We start from the raw sequence: 14190 nt of genomic DNA on the forward strand, positions 1-14190 counted from the left end.
ATGTATTTTTGCCAATGTCGATGTAGAGACATTTACACGCATGAGGAGACTGTTCGGTTTAATATAATTTTGATGTCGGGGGAGGAATATCTAAAGATTATACTAACAAATGTCAAAGTGTCCATATGTCAGATTTGTGGGTCAAATCGAACTTCGTGGTATTATCCACGCGTAAAATTGCGAGAATTTTGAAACTTCCAGAGTAAAAGTACAACTCGACCGTCTACGTGTCGTAGTTTTAGTAAATTGCAATTTTTAACTCCGGCGACTCGAAAAAAGGGTGTGTTATGTAGCTCGCAAACGGATGACCCATTCCAATTTGGTTTTATTAAGCGAACTTTCCTTGCGCCAGTTCTTAGCTTATTTGATAAAAAATAGGTTTTCAGCAGTTTTTGAGATATTTATGAAAAAACAATTATGGGAGGGTCGTTACAATTCTTTCATGAAGTTCGTTTCGAATTAAAAAAAAAAAAAAAGTTTTTGGGGAAAATATTTTTTTTTAATACAGGCTTTTTTGCTGACTGTACTTTTTATTGACTACACTTGCATTGTCACCCAAACTACATTAGCATACCAAATTTCAAGTCTATGCCATTAACCGTGGAAGAGTTCCTTTCTGCGGAGACGATCCTGGCTGGACTACCAGGATGTCACTACCAGATTATTGTATTGTCACGTAATTTACATAAGTATGCCAAATTTCAACCCACACATACATTAAACAGCATTAAACATATATTTCAAGTTAAAAAACCCTGCTTTCACACCCGTTTAAGAGCTACGATGCCACAGACAGACATACAGACACACATAGCGGTCAAACTTATAACACCCCTCTTTTTGCGTCGGGGGTTAAAAACAGACAACCCCAATTCCCCGCGATGTGCCGCCACGGCTTAAAACCAAACTATGTTTACAGTCTCCGTGCGTAGGTACCTATAGGCTGATGCTGATAAACAACCAAACTAAAGTGTAGTTAGAACAACAAACTGTCTGCGGGGCGTGACGAGCGCAGCGGCCGCTGGCTTAGCAGCCGAGCCTGTAGCACGGGAGTCTGTTGCGAAAATAAGCCATTCATTTTTAACCGACGCAATAAGAGTAGCTCGCCAACGGATGGGCCAATTTCGATGCGGTTTTTCTTCGTAAAAGCGAGTATCCTGTGGTGGCTCTAAGCAATGTTTGATAAAACTGGTTCAGCATTTTTGAGATATTACATTTTGATTAAGTCTGGTTTTCAACTTTCTGAAGTTGGTAACGTTATTTATAATTCTTGTAAAAATTGAACTGTAATGTTTTGAAAGTTTTTTTAACTTGAAATATTTGACATCGACCATCTTAACCCCTGGTATCCTTAGAACACGGATCAGCGCCAAATTTAAACTCTTTTTTTTTTTTTATTTGAATCAACTTCTGCTGATGTGCTTATTCAAACAGATGAGACTTGAATTTAGTAGTAGTAGTTTGGAAATATCCAATTAAATAACACACGTTTATCGCTCACAGCTTCCGGTCAAGCGCCGTAGTTTGCTCAGTTCTATTGCTTGATTGTTTTCGCAAATCTTTAGTAGTTACTGTGTACTTTGTAGCAGCCTTGTGTTACGATACTGTTTATAATTTTACCTAGCATTTGCAATTAAGTAATTCTTTGTTTGCTATAATGTTTACACGATTTAAGTAATTAGTCAGTCTCAGAAATAGAAATACAATACAAACATTCTCTACTAGCTTATGCAAACCATCATGACATGAGAAGATGATAAATACGTTTGTAGGTGGTAGGACCTTGTGCAAGGTCCGCCCGGATTGCTATCACCATCTTGTTCGCTAATCCCGCCGTGAAGCAGCAGTGCTTGCACTGTTGTGTTTCGGCGTGGAGAGTAAGACAGCCAGTGAAATTACTGGCACTTGAGGTATCCCATCTTAGGCCTCTAGGTTGGCAACGCATCTGCAATTCCCCTGGTGTGCAGATGTTTATGGGCGGTGGTGATCTCTTACCATCAGGAGACCCACTTGCTCGTTTGCCATCCAGTCGTATAAAAAAAATCTGAATATGCCCCTCTCTACCCTATCAATGGTTGCGTAAAAAAAATATAAAAAAAAACTTATGCGTTTTCTTACATTTGCTTATTTACCTGTGTCTATATCAATGTTTCTTTTAATTTCAGGTATGTATTGCTGAACACGATTTAATTGGGCTTAGCAACGTGTGAGTTAATGATATACCGTGAGTACTTAACATATAAATTATAAAACATAGTATTGTCATTTGGTCCTATATATGTCCTACTGCAGAGCAGGCTTCCTCTTAGAATAAGAAGGTGGACTCGGTGCGGATCAGTAAAGATAAAATATAAGGTAAAACTAAAATTAGTCCATGTGACTGTTATATAAAGTGAATGCTATACCAAGTGAACCGTTATAACGTTATAAAATTATGGATTTTGTTATTATATCTAAACATATACTTATCTTTAACCCAGAATCTAGAATGCACTGGACAACTACCGCTATATTGAATAGGTACACATAAATACACAATAGGCGTAAATATATATACAGCCATAGTGTCACATATATACATGTATACATACACATTGGCCTTATGTTGTTGTGTATAGTGATATAAATGTGTATAGATATTTATGTCATCTTGGTGACGTACCTCTATTTAGAGCCTTGACTGTACTAAATGCAGTAAAATATTCAAACTCGGGAAAATCCAATTCTGAATTTTTTTAAGATTTTGTTAATTAATTAAAAGGGTAAAAAACTAGTTTTGTTATCGGTTAAGTATAATTCCGTGAGGTTTTGGAGAAAAATACAGTTACTAAGATAATAATATTTTATCAACACCAGATAAATCCGTGACAGTTTTTTTTTTCAAATGTAGGTAAGTCCATCCAAACGAAGTTTGTTTTTTTTTTTTATTTCTTTTTTTTTCAAATCTAGAATCCAGAATCCAGGTCTGTTAAATCAAAATTATACAAATCCTCACTGAGTTTTTTCAAAGATAGATAAATTGCAATCGATTAAATCAAATAAAGGTAAATCCAATAAACATTTTATTTTTTGTAAAAATGAATGGTTTTAATGCTGAAATGGCCTGGGCCGGCCACGTGTGCCGACGACACGACGAACGGTGGAGCAAGCGCGTTCTGGAGTGGAGACCCCGGCTCGGGAAAAGAAATGTGGGCAGACCGCCTGCTCGATGGTCCGATGACATAGTGGAGACAGCAGGACCGGTCTGGAAGAGAGAGACGGACAGTCGATCCGGGTGGAGAAAGGCTGGAGAGGCGTATGCCCAACGTGGGCGAAAACGCGCTGAAGAAGAAGAAGAAGAAGAAAATGCTGAATTTGCCGAACAGGATCGCTTTATTTAATGCTTTAGCCATAATAAAAAAATACTGCCTTCACATCACCGAATTAACGTTATATTATTTTTTTCAATTATCTTCAAGTGGTTAGAGTAGATTTATCTAAGATTGAAGTTAAGCGACTCGTCATATCTATCTTTTAAGAGTTATAAGTTCAGGTTTAATATTTAAGTAACGGTTAACGGTAGCTGGATAATCTTCTTCGGACTTCAAAGCCAAAGGTCGTGGGTTCGGTGTCCACGAGTAAAAGATCGTAATAAATTTAATATTCAATATGTTATTACGTTTATCTTCTAAACTGTTAGGTTTGTAAGACGAATTGATGTTTCGAAATATGGTTTTCGACTATTTTTAACCCCCGACGCAAAAAGAGGGGTCTTATAAGTTTGACCGCTATGCGTCTGACTGTGGCACCGTAGCTTTTAAACAGGTGAACAGATTTGAATGCGGTTTTTTTATTTGAACTCGGGGTTTCTAGCTCGACTCGAGGTTTAGCCGTTTTTGAGATATTGAACTTTGAATTGACAAAGTCGGCGGTTTGCAATGTACAAATATAAGCGGAAATTACACTGAGTCGTTCGCCGCATGCTGCATGCGGCGACCGCAAAAGTGTAAAGAACACGGTAGTCGACCGCATTCGGCGAGCGACAGCTGCCACCGCCTTAACATGGCCGCCGCAGTAGACGGACAGACTAATGTAAAGACGACGGTCGTTCGCCGAAGTAGTTTGAAACAATTCGGCGACCGCATTAGGTGAACGACGCAGTGTAATTGCCGCTATACGTGACTTAAAATTTGGCATACTTATGTAAATCAGTTGACAATACAATAATCTGTTAATGACATCCTGATAGTCCAGACAGGATCGTCTCCGCAGGACGGAACTCCTCAATGGTTAATGGCACCGACTTGAAATTTGGTACGGAAATGTAGTTAAGATATCAATGCAAGTACAGTCAACAAAAACTGATCGTACAATTAGCAAGGAAAGCTTGTATTAAAAATTATTTTTTAACAAAGACTATGTTTTGAAGTTGCTATGTTTCAGTAAGCTGTTAATTACACTACAGCTAAGTAAATAATAATAATAGCTAACGGCTTTTATGTGAGGTAGTATAAGGCTGTGAACACAATGGAGCTTTATATAAACCTTACTTTAAAATTAAATTTATTTTTATTTAGGTATAACGGGTGGGCCCTGTAACAGGAGCAAAAAATTAAAACACAGGTCCTGCTACTCAAATGGAACTACTTTCTGCAACTTTCAAAAATTAAGTAATTTTATCATTATGTGTATAATTTATTGAATCAGGCGTTACTTTGCGGAGGTCCATATCAATGAACTAAAATAATTCCTTGCTCACCCGCGACCTTACGATAGCTAAGCTTATGCAAAATATGCGTGTTCATGCAGTTCCTCCACCTCCACACTGTAAGAACACACACAAATCACACAAACCCATCTATCACCACCACCACACTACACTGACGCGTTTCGAACTCAAACAGAGCTCATCTTAGAGTGACACAACCGTACACCATGCTACCAGTTGTAAGACTAACGAACCACAACCACCGTTTTAACTTGTCACTGTAACTCCCCAAGTACCCACATACGTTTTATGAAACAAAACAAAACTACCCACAAATTATTAATAATTTTTTAACCGTCCTTCAAAACTACCTTGATTTTTATTTATTTACTGTCAAGGCATGTTTTATAACTACCATTGCTGAAATTAGATCCAAGCCGTAGCAAGGGAGATGAAACTAAATTACCTGCTCATTAAATAATAGACCCATACTGTTGTATCTAATTATCTCCATGCATTCTAAAAATTTAATTTTAAATTTAATTTTTTTTTTTAATTTTAATGCTAGATTTAAAGAGCATGTTTCGGCATATAGGAATGAGCATCCTGATAAGTCGAATTTTGCCAAACATTTGTTGGAACTAAATCATTCTTTATCGGACCTCCGATTCGTATGAAGTGTTACATTATTGTGGCAAGGGGTTTCGTCTCGATGTTTTAGAATGCATGGAGATAATTAGATACAACAGTATGGGGTCTATTATTAATGAGCAGGTAAATTTAGTTTCATCTCCCTTGCTACGGCTTGGATCTAATTTCAGCAATGGTAGTTAATAAAACATGCCTTGACAGTAAATAAATAAAAATCAAGGTAGTTTTGAAGGACGGTTAAAAAAATTAATAATAATTTGTGGGTAGTTTTGTTTTGTTTCATAAAACGTATGTGGGTACTTGGGGAGTTACAGTGACAAGTTAAAACGGTGGTTGTGGTTCGTTAGTCTAACAACTGGTAGCATGGTGTACGGTTGTGTCACTCTGAAGATGAGCTCTGTTTGAGTTCGAAACGCGTCAGTGTAGTGTGGTGGTGGTGATAGATGGGTTTGTGTGATTTGTGTGTGTTCTTACAGTGTGGAGGTGGAGGAACTGCATGAACACGCATATTTTGCATAAGCTTAGCTATCGTAAGGTCGCGGGTGAGCAAGGAAATTATTTTAGTTCATTCATTATGTGTATTCCAAACAAATTAAATGGTATTTTCAATGTACGGCATCCAATAGCCTAAATGACATCGCCTGTCACGTAACAAAATGTCGGATTTCGCAATACATTGCTTGTCTAATTAAACTTTAAACTATAATAAAAATCATAATACAAGTTACTTTCAAAAGTTGTAAAACTAAATTAGCTCAAGATGAAGAATTGAAGCTGTGGTTTAATTTTTTTCTCCTGTTACAGGGCCCACCTTGTATAGATAATAATTAATGCTATTATTATAATAATCAGTAACTCAAGTCACTGTAGCTGAAAATGGCAAGGTGTAATTATTATTAGACATGTAAAAACCAGTTTGCTATATAACCCCACTAATACTAATTATGAATAAAAAAGTCTGTAAATCTGTTTTTCTTTATTTAGGTATTTGATTCATTCACTTCTAAACCGCTAAACCAATTTACATGTTGGGTATATCGATAGTTTGAGTCCCGGGGAAGGACATAGTATAGTTCTTATCCCGGAAAAATGAAAGAAAGAAAGTAATAAAGAAATACATTTATTCACAACACATAGTATAGATAGGTAGTAAGATGGTTTGTGTCATTGCGCTTGTGAATCGGACACTGGCTCAGCATAATGCTGAGACGTTAAGAACGCCCCAGTGCTGATTTTCAGGCAGCACCGTTGGTGACCCTCTGACCGCTGTAAAAACATACTACACACTAAATTGAAAATACAAACTGAAATATAGATGCACAGAAAACTAGAAAAATAAGACCAGCACTGGGAATCGAACCCAGGTCCTCGGCATTCCGTGCCGTGTGCTATACCGCTACACCACTGCTGGACAACGGTACAGACACGAATTTCCCCCATGCACCACATATCTCAGCTTGTTTGTTTCTTATTTAGCCACTTAAGCAGTGACGCTAGCGACATCTATACCGTAGCCCTCATCGAGAAACTTGGCATTCCATTGGATTAGGTTTTACGGGATGACCGTAAAAGTAAAAATTTGAAATTGAAATAAAAAATAAAAATCTTAATACTACACACTATTAACGATACATATAAAACTACATGAATTTATAAACTACGAAACATATTTAGATGCATAGTTCCCGCGGGGTAGCCATAAACGAAATCTAAGCGGACGGAGTCGCGGGCAACAGGCTAGCAGAATAATATTTTTCTTACCCAGGATACTACCCAGTTGTAAAACGGTTACTCGTTCACGTTAATTATTCTTATTTTTATATTTTACTAGTTTTTGCCCGCGGCTTCGTGCACGTCTCTATGCCAAAAATCACGTCGATCAGTCGCTCCGTTTCTACGTGAAAGGCGGACAAACATACAAACACACTTTTGCATTTATAATATTAGTATGGATTCTCAACTTTTCACGTTTAACGTTATATTAATAACTGTTCTGAAAGCATCTTAACCTCAACTATAGTCGTTAAACCAGGCGCGTTATCCATCCGGGATCAAAGGAATCGGCTACAAACGCTATTACATAGTGGATTATTAAATAACCAGTGGTACACTCGCCTGCAGTTACACAGTTTACTTAAATTCCAGTTTAGACCTGCGAGAGTATAGTGTAAGTTGCGCTACGCTTTCGTCATTGTATTAAGAACTCAGTAAAGTTTATTTAGTTTATTATATTTATTCAGTAAATAAACTTTTTAACAAAAAAAATTAAGCCGCCGAAAAAACTAAAAAGCAAAAAATAATAAACCTTTTTGTTTAACCTTAATCTAGGTACCAGTTTGAAGTCGGTGCCTCAGCCAGCACGAGCCAGGAGGAGTGGTAAAAGCAGATCAGGTAGTCGACTATAGGTCCACTCCTGATGGCTAGTGCTGAGGCACTGACTTCAAACTGGTACCTAGATTAAGGTTAAACAAAAAATATTTTTTTTTCTTCAGTTTTTTTCGATGGTTTAATTTTTTTGTTAAAAGGTTTTTATTTTATATTTTTTTCCATCCTTAGGGTAGGCCTTTTTTTCTTAATTTATATGCGACCAACTTCAAGGTATATCAAAATCGGGCTACACTGTAAAAAGTTATGCGTGGTCCTACATTATACATTACAATCACTTGGAACACAATTGCTACGGGCAACGGCTGGTTTTCATATAAATATCTCAATTATTTCATAATGCATTCGTATGTCTTTAAAATTCATACGAATGTATGACTTAGCAAGTCAGTAATTCAGCTTGATTTCTTACTCTTCAAATGAAAGTAAAGTTTAGTTCAGAATATTTATTCTAGTTTCTTTTAGGGTTGACTGTACTAAGCCCGTTGTCATAGTAACACTTTTGACGTGTATTTTAATAGAGCGCTCCTATCCTTCCTACTATGGGTAGTGCCACCAGAGTGAGGTCATGCACACAAGAACATGCCATGTAATACCAGCGGGATGTTGAGATTCACTCATTCATTTCATGCATTCTCCTTTTTTGCAATCTGATTCTTCATCTAGCTGTGTGTGTCATTCACTTCAACTCTCGTGGCACTACCTATACCTACCTAATATTATAAACGCGAAAGTTTATGAGGATAGATGTTTGTTATTCCTTCAAGTTAAAACGGTTGGACGAATTTGGATGTAATTTGGAATGCAAATAACTGGACATCTGGAATAACACAAGTTTATTTTTAAGGAGGTTGTCAAGTCGACGCGTATATATATATATTTCTTTATGTATGATCACGCTTAACTTTTTACAGAGTAGTCCGATTTTGATAATTCTTTTTTTATTGGAAAGCGTTTAACCCGAGGGTGGTTCCATTTAAATTTGGAAAAAATATTCCTACCCTAAGGGTAGGAAAACATGGGATAATTGGTAGTTCAGTCACTGAATGTAATGTATGACCAGGCATAACTGTTTCTTCTTCTTCTCTTTTAAGATATGGCTTTTCTGTCCTAATTAATCGGACAATTTCGCCAGTGTCAAGGTAAACTCTCTTTGAGAGGGACGTTGTACGGTGATTGTAGTTTTTGCAACTTGATAGTAAAATTCGAGAAACCGAGACAACTTGCGCATTAAAAAATGCCAGACACGAGAGCAATATAGAATTTTGTGATCACTGTTCACTGTTAAGGTTAATCGCCGCATAAAACACTCAAAATTATACTTCAACTAGCCAAAGAAACAAATAGCAAAACTAGATATTGTCTACATTGTAATGAAATTTCTACACAGGGTAGCGGGTCGCTGCAGGTGAGGAAATAAACCAAGGTTTTGGTGCAACAAGATGTTTATTTGTAAGGATACTCACAATTATCCGCTCCCATCAACCATACAAACACTGTGTATAATTTAAATCCTACTTCCTTATGAAAACTAAGGGTCGTGAATGCAATTGGCCAGTGATTTGTGATTACTTAACTATCTGTATAATCTAAATAAAGGTAACTCCTATACCTCGGCTCCGAAGCTGCCAAACCTGGCTGCAGGCCACTGTGGGCCACTCTAGGACGCCGCCTCGTGCTCGACGTCCCAGCGCCACCGACAGTAAACCACGCTGGGCAGGCCAACCAGCTCCACAGCCGCCAGGGCTCCTTGAAACACTTCTACACGAAGCCACAACAACCACACTTCAGCCCGTGTCTTAGCACCTCCTGTGGACGGATCATGGATTAGAAATAACTCCAGTGGGGTCCCTCAAGGACAGAAGGGACCAGCTCGCTTAGCCTGGTTGACAGACCACCATGAAATTTGGAAATTAGTTAAGCACGCACCGTGGAGGAAATGCAGACTTGCTTAGCGCCGCCTGGGTCACGCTGTCTACTCCACGAAGGCGCAAGACTTTGGACACCACAGCGATCTACAAGCAAAGATCGAGGATTAGCGTTGTCGACCCAAAGGGAAGGCAGGGCTCCAATGGTTTGTCCACATACCACTGAATTCCGGAAGACACTACGTGAGTCGCTCCACGTCACACACACCACAATACCCCACTGAAAACAAAAATGTAAAATAAGTAAAGAGAAACGCTAACAGCGTATTCCGACGCCTTTACCAGGTCCATCAAGAGGAACTCACCAAAAACAGAAAATAATTCCCACTTAGGAACACAACTACTCTTCAACCATCAATCAAAATGGCTGCTCACCCAAAACGCGGCCTCATGCTCGTAGAGCTGTCACTGTTGCCATGTACGATTTTTTTTTTGAAGGACATCACTAGTCAAAATCCAAATTTTTATTTTCCAAAACCAACCATTAAGAGAAAATAATTATTTAATCCATATTCCTGTAAACGATCTACACAAACGGAGATTAATTTAAATGTCCTTAAGTCAAATGAAAAAACGCCGAATTATGAGATGGACAGAAAAAACATTGACTCGAAAACTCTTGCTGTCACCTGTCAAAATGACAACCTTACAACATCCGCCATACAAACCGAATCAAACAAATCGAATCCGGCATAGCTGTTTACAGAGTAGTCCGATTTTGATAATACCTAGATTAAGGTTAAATATAAGAGAAAGGAGAAAAAGGTTTATTATTTGTTGCTTTTCGGTTTTTTCGGCTGTTTAATTTTTTTGTTAAAAAGTTTTATCCCGATATTTCGATCGGAGCAAAATCTCTAAATCTCACCGATACTATCTAACATCCAAAACTAAAGCTATATATAAACTAAACTAATATTACAAAATAAAAATGTCATCCAAATTTTCTGCCTCAGGCATTGACCCCAAGACACTGGCATTACCTCTCTGAACTGTTATTCCTAATCTTTGCGAGAGGTAAGTGCCAGCCCTGGGGTCGCCTGAGGCCAAAACCAGACGAGTAGATAAGTCCAAAATCTCACCCGTTTAGTATAGTTATGTCATGATCATAATCACGAAATTTAGCACTGTTGTTTATAATGCAACGTCATTGAAAACCACGATGATATTTTCGGGATTTTGCACGGGAATTTTTGTTTCTTACTTATTCACGCTAGTGTGGCTGGACGGATTTGGATTAAATTTTGGTATTTAGATAAGTGGACATCTGGAATTACAAATAGGCTACTTTTTATCCCGATATTATCACGGGATAGGGATAAAAACTCGAAATAACAATCGCTGTTATGCTTAGTTAGAGTCGTGATATTTGAGATGGTCGTTTTTAATGCGTGATATTATTTTTAGGGAATTCCCAGAAGAATTTTGTAAAATCCCGGAATTCGTTTCAACTGCTGTTTCTAATGATTTGCGCGTGCGAAGCCGCGGGTAAACACTAGTCATCTATATTTTCAACCGACTTCAAAAAAAGGAGGAAGTTATCAATTCGTCAGTTTTTTTCTCTTTTGCGGATTGATTTCTCTACTAAAGAAGCGCAGTCCAAACTAAAACGAAAGCCCGTTAAATCCCAAATTTATGCACCTGCCCGATAAAGCACTAAAGTACTAACTCCCAGTTAATATCCCGGATATTAATGTCGAAACTGGTTGGAAAGTAAAAACGACGTTCGATCGAAGCGGGGATGATATAGAGAGGTATCTATAGACGTCGAATAAGTATGCCTAGACAATAAGCACGTATGTAACAAGCTTTTATTTAATTTGCCTTATTTTTTTAACCGACGAAAAAAACGGAGGAGACCACGCATAACTTTTTACAGAGTAGTCCGATTTTGATGATTCTTTTTTTATTGGAAAGCATACCCCGAGAGTGGTCCCATTTAAATTTGGAAAAAATATTCCTACCCTAAGGGTAGGAAAACAGGGGATGATTGATTGTTCAGTCGCTGATTGTACTGTATGACCAGGCATAACTTTTTACAGAGTAGTCTGATTTTCATAATTCTTTTTTTATTAGATAGGGTATACCTTGAAGTTGGTATTATATACATTTGAAAAAAAAAACACCCCAAGGGTGGGAAAAAAGTTTAAAATAAAAACTTTTTAACAAAAAAATTGAACCGCCGAATAAACTGAAAAGCAAAAATAATACCTTTTTTGTTTGACCTTAATCTAGGTAAGAAGAGAAGTAAGAAGAAGTAAGAGCCAGGAGGAGCGATAGAAGCCCATCAGGTAGACGACTATAGGTCCACTCCTCCTGGCTCGCGCTGAGGCACCGACTTCAAACTGGTACTTACCTTACTTACTAGTTCATTTTAGAGCCCGGCTAGCGACTTGCATGAGCAAACGTTGTGATTATTTAATGCATTAATCTGGTAGTGAAATTCTCATGGTCAGGCCAGTATCGTCTTCGCAGGAAGGAACTCCTCAACGGTTAATGGCATCGACTTGAAAATAGTACGGAAATACTAATAATAATAATAATAGTATTTGGATGACAATGCTAGTACAATCACTAAAAGGTACTGTCAGCAAAAAGCTTGTAATTAAAATCTTCCAAGTTTAGGTGTATTTTATACCTTAGGCTGCTATTTAAGAGTGCTACTAATAATTCTCAAGCAAACTTAGCCGTTATAGTTTTCCTTGAAAGTTTGATATACTTACTACCATCCTGAATTTTTTCAATTTTTTCCACCCACACTGAAGGTTTGCCAACGAGCTATGGAGCGCAGCGTATTAGGGGCAAAAAGGACTGATCGTATCCGGAACACCACATTGCGCTCCAAGACTCGAATAGTTGATGTTGGAAAAGCGACCGCCAAACTTAAGTGGGACTGGGCCGGGCATGTCTGCCGGATGCACCCACAAAGATGGGCGCACAAAGCCACATGGTGGGTACCACATGACGGGCACCGACGGCAAGGCAGGCCGAGGCGGAGATGGCGAGATGACCTGGACGCGGAATTGAGTGAGTGGCCAAATATAGCTCTGGATAGGGAGAAGTGGAAGTCAAGAGGAGAGGCCTTTGCCCAGCAGTGGGACACAGTTATAGGCTAAATATAATAATAATTTCCACCCACCGGTTTAGATTTTAGAGGGGGCGGGACGCTCGATTTTAATGAAAATATGCACTTTAAAGTTGAATATTACGCAAAAAAAAATCAATGAATCGAAAAATCGTCTAAGCAAACCCGTAATGGTTTTAAAAGACCTATCCAACGATACCCCATCCACACTATAGGGTTGGATGAGAAAAAAAAATCACTCCCACTTTACGTCTATAGGAGGTACCCTAAAAAAATTTCATTTTGTATTGTACCATTTTGTCGGCATAGTTTACATATATATTCTTGCAAAATAACAGCTTTCTAGCATTGATAGTCCCTGAGCAAAGCCGCGGACGGACGGACAGACAGACAGACAGACATGGCGAAACTATAAGGGTTCCGCTTTTACCGTTTTGGCTCCGGAACCCTAAAAGGTAGCCTATGTGTTATTCCAGATGTCCAGCTATCTTTATACCAAATTTCATCTTAATCCATCCAGCCGTTTTAGCGTAAAGAAGTAAACAAACAAACACACACACATACTTTCTCTCACAAACTTTTAGCATTTACTCTAATAATATTAGCGGGTTGCAATTTGCAATTAACTTTTGTTTTTTTTTTTATTCGACTGGATGGCAAACGAGCAAGTGGCTCTCCTGATGGTAAGAGATCACCACCGCCCATAAACATCTGCAACACCAGGGGTATTGCAGATGCGTTGCCAACCTAGAGGCCTAAGATGGGATACCTCAAGTGCCAGTAATTTCACCGGCTGTCTTACTCTCCACGCCGAAACACAACAGTGCAAGCACTGCTGCTTCACGGCAGGATTAGCGAGCAAGATGGTGGTAGCAATCCGGGCGGACCTTGCACAAGGTCCTACACCTGCAACTGTCGCGTGAACCACCATACACTGACTGTTACAAAGAAATGATTTACGATTTATTTTATAAGCTGAATCACTGTTGTATTCTCGGTAATCTATCACTATGAGTAAGGCATTAAGATAAGAAAACAGCACACCTGAGTCAACATTTAGCAATTCTTTGTACAGCTAAAATATTGTAAAGGTCATACTGAAAAATGTTGCGGCTTGCAGAGTCCCTTTTTGCATCTTTCGGAACTATACTGAGCGGAAAAAAATCTGGCCCTCAAATGTATGCAGAATCGGTAACTTTGTATGCCCGAGTATATTATTTAATGAAATTAATATGTAAATAAGTTTTTCATCACACTTGCTCGTAAACAGTGTCGTAACATGCAGGCTACCTTAGTTGCAACCTCCCAAATAAAACCCTCGACCTTAATGTGCTTGTCATGAAACCCGTGGTCGGTAAATGAGTCATTGCGCGTACACATTTTCTTGTCATGAAGCCCAAGGTCGGTAAATGAGTCGGTGCCCGTACTGATGGCGCTGCGCGCGCTGCTGCAGGACC

General features: G+C 38.4%; 1 protein-coding gene and 1 long non-coding RNA gene across 3 annotated transcripts in view; one reads left to right on the forward strand and one right to left on the reverse strand.

Annotated features, from left to right (window-relative positions):
- LOC141443670 (uncharacterized) overlaps positions 1-14190 on the forward strand; it is a 204481-nt gene that overhangs the window by 78229 nt on the left and 112062 nt on the right. The gene's annotated exons all lie outside the window — the stretch shown is intronic.
- LOC141443870 (uncharacterized) lies at positions 9202-10295 on the reverse strand. The gene is made up of 4 exons (XR_012453085.1): positions 9957-10295; positions 9812-9871; positions 9653-9738; positions 9202-9532 (listed from the first exon to the last, which is right to left on the reverse strand). It is a non-coding gene; the product is annotated as an uncharacterized lncRNA (long non-coding RNA).

This window comes from Choristoneura fumiferana, chromosome 28, assembly GCF_025370935.1.
Source record: "Choristoneura fumiferana chromosome 28, NRCan_CFum_1, whole genome shotgun sequence".
Lineage (NCBI taxonomy): Eukaryota > Metazoa > Arthropoda > Insecta > Lepidoptera > Tortricidae > Choristoneura > Choristoneura fumiferana.